This window comes from Halichondria panicea, chromosome 2 (genome assembly GCF_963675165.1).
Source record: "Halichondria panicea chromosome 2, odHalPani1.1, whole genome shotgun sequence".
NCBI lineage: Eukaryota > Metazoa > Porifera > Demospongiae > Suberitida > Halichondriidae > Halichondria > Halichondria panicea.
Genome location: NC_087378.1, coordinates 3,903,732 through 3,906,962, shown reverse-complemented (window position 1 = coordinate 3,906,962; position 3,231 = coordinate 3,903,732). Strand labels below are relative to the sequence as shown.

General features: G+C 46.2%; 1 non-coding gene across 1 annotated transcript in view; it reads left to right on the top strand.

Annotated features, from left to right (window-relative positions):
• The first annotated feature begins 2,326 nt into the window (after nucleotides 1–2,326).
• The window catches only part of LOC135332589 (small subunit ribosomal RNA), a 1,812-nt gene continuing 907 nt past the window's right edge, over nucleotides 2,327–3,231 (top strand). Inside the window, exon 1 of the ribosomal RNA XR_010393437.1 lies at nucleotides 2,327–3,231. This exon is cut by the window's right edge and continues 907 nt beyond it. This is a non-coding gene — a ribosomal RNA (small subunit ribosomal RNA).

Here is a 3,231-nt window from a genome sequence, read left to right as displayed (position 1 = left end):
TGCCCAGTACTTGGATGGGTGACCGCCTGGGAACAGCAGGTGTTGTAGGCTTCTGCATTCTTATTTTTGTTTGTTTTCAGAATATTTCACAACGAGCAGTTAAGGCCCAAAAATATGAAAACTGCAGCCTTAAATCCTCGTTGATCATTACCAAACCGCAAAGACGAAACTTTCTTTTTGTGATAGCAACAGTTTTACAATTGATCCCTGCCTTTGTCATTATAGTCATGGCACTGCAAGCAACTGAAGTATGTGATGATGGCTACTTGCAAACAGTAATTGTATAATTACGCACGTATAATTATAACTATCCTAATTATAGTGAGTGACACAGGAAAAATATCAAAATTTCTTATACTTTACAAATACAAAATTTCCTGTAGACTTATGAATGTTACACAAGTCCTGAACTACTTCAGGAATAGTAAAGGAAACTATACAGGAAACGTTGCACTATCCTTTGTAAGTAGGTTGCAGGACACTTGCAGGACACCTCAGGAAATGTGCAGATTTTATGGGCTGCAATGTAGCAGCACTGTAGCAGGAAATTTAAATATTTTCCCTGAGTGAGTGAGTGAGTGAGTGAGTGAGTGAGTGAGTGAGTGAGTGAGTGAGTGAGTGAGTGAGTGAGTGAGTGAGTGAGTGAGTGAGTGAGTGAGTGAGTGAGTGAGTGAGTGAGTTATATATACCTTCATTGAGCCATGCTTCATTTGATCATAACAATATCAAGCTTATCTTCAAGTAGTATTGTATTGTACGTTGCTAACAATACGCAAATAATGTACAGTAAATTCAAGTGGGAATAAAAGTAGTGGGTAAAAAGTTGTAATGTTCATGGAGTGTAAAGTCAACGAGCACTTAAGGCCCTATTATTTCTATTTTCCAGCCTAAAGTCCTCGTGGTGGAAAAAATTAATGTTAGTGTAATGAAGTCCTTGCCTAGTTACAAAGCGGCCCCTTACAAAGCGCCTAGTTACAAAGTAGCTTCAATGGGTAGTTATAATTAGAAGCTGCAGCTGGTAGTTAAAGCAGCAATTGTTGTGTAGCTTGTGAAGCTATGTTGTAGCTGGCTGACTGGCCGGCCCACCAACCTACCTACCTACCTACCTACCTACCTACCTACCTACCTACCTACCTACCTACCTACCGACCGACCGACCGACCGACCGACCGACCGACCGACCGACCGACCGACCGACCGACCGACCGACCGACCGACCGACCGACCGACCGACCGACCGACTGACTGATGAATAGTAAGAGGTGGGTGGCTGGCTGGCTGGCTGGCTGGCTGGCTGCTGGCGAATAGATGTTGTGCTGCAATATAGTGAGTGAGTGAGTGAGTGAGTGAGTGTACTATAATACTATACAGAATCTTTGCAACAAGACAGTAAAAGCATAGAGCATTACCCTTCCTTATATGGAATTTGAGTACACACACTGTGGTCTGTTTTACTACTTAAATGTATGAGCACATCCCATATATAATAAGGAACCACAGTGCTCAACACACTTGTTTCTATTTGTGTTGCAAAGATTGTGCAATCTCCAGTATTGTATTGTAACTGTATGTTAGCCATGTATAACTTGAACTGTATGTTTAGCGGAATGGAAGGGTGCAGACGGGGAACAGTGCAGATGGGAACATTGCAGAGGGGATTTGCGCGCCGGAAAATTGGAGCAATTACCATACAAGTGCAGACGAATGAAGGAATGAACGCGCGTAGCGCGAAAATTTGAGCAATATATCGCAAGCAATTACCATACAAGTGCAGACGAATTGAACAATGTGACCACGTGGGCTAGATAAGCAACCAAACAAGAGTGTCGTACAAATGAGCGTGTTGATAGGTCGTGAAGTGGGGTGTTGTGGCAAAAAAAGTCACGCTTAATTACATACGAGACGAGTTCCAGCGTTGCTCCTAGTGACGGGTGCTGTGTAGGGTGACTGCAGCGGTTCATCCGTGTGTCCGCATCGTTGTAGACTGCCTGTGTCGGCGGGCGTCTGACCTGCTGGTGACTGGTCATCAGTGGGCTGGCTCCCTCCGGTCGAGTGCAGTTAGGTTTGCATCATTTCACGAATCACGAGTGCATTCGTACGGTCTCGCTGCCGGTCGATCCCCGTGATTGACTGTATCTGCAGGCAACGAGTGGGCCTCAGCTGCCCTCTCCTGCCTTCAGTTGGTGAGTCTGTGGCCGAGGATTTGCAAAATTGTTGAACCCTCTGCGGTCCGCGTGGCCGCACTGGTGTGATGCGTTGGCCGGCCCTCTGAACGAGGACGGTCGAGTGACACAGTGCGTCTCGCACGCTCTGGCGTCCCGATAGTTACCTGGTTGATCCTGCCAGTAGTCATATGCTTGTCTCAAAGACTAAGCCATGCATGTCTAAGTATAAACGCTTCTATACTGTGAAACTGCGAATGGCTCATTAAATCAGTTATAGTTTATTTGATGGTTTCTTACTACTTGGATAACCGTGGTAATTCTAGAGCTAATACATGCACAAAGTCCCGACTCTTCGGAAGGGATGTATTTATTAGATCCAAAACCAATGCGAGTCTCTCGGGGCTCGGTTCCTTGGTGATTCATGATAACTGCTCGAACCGTATGGCCCTTGCGCCGACGGTGCTTCATTCAAATTTCTGCCCTATCAACTTTCGATGGTACGGTAGTGGCCTACCATGGTTGCAACGGGTGACGGAGAATTAGGGTTCGATTCCGGAGAGGGAGCCTGAGAAACGGCTACCACATCCAAGGAAGGCAGCAGGCGCGCAAATTACCCAATCCCGACTCGGGGAGGTAGTGACAATAAATAACAATGCCGGGCTATTGTAGTCTGGCAATTGGAATGAGTACAATCTAAATCCCTTAACGAGGAACAATTGGAGGGCAAGTCTGGTGCCAGCAGCCGCGGTAATTCCAGCTCCAATAGCGTATATTAAAGTTGTTGCAGTTAAAAAGCTCGTAGTTGGATTTCGGGGTGGCCTGCCTGGTCCACCGCAAGGTGAGTACTGGTCAGCCGCCCTTCCTCTCGAAAGCCCCGACTGCTCTTTACTGCAGTGGTCGGGTAGTTCGGGACGTTTACTTTGAAAAAATTAGAGTGTTCAAGGCAGGCTATCGCCTGAATACATTAGCATGGAATAATGGAAGAGGACCTCGGTCCTATTTTGTTGGTTTCTAGGGCCGAAGTAATGATTAAGAGGGACAGTTGGGGGCATTCGTATTTAATTGT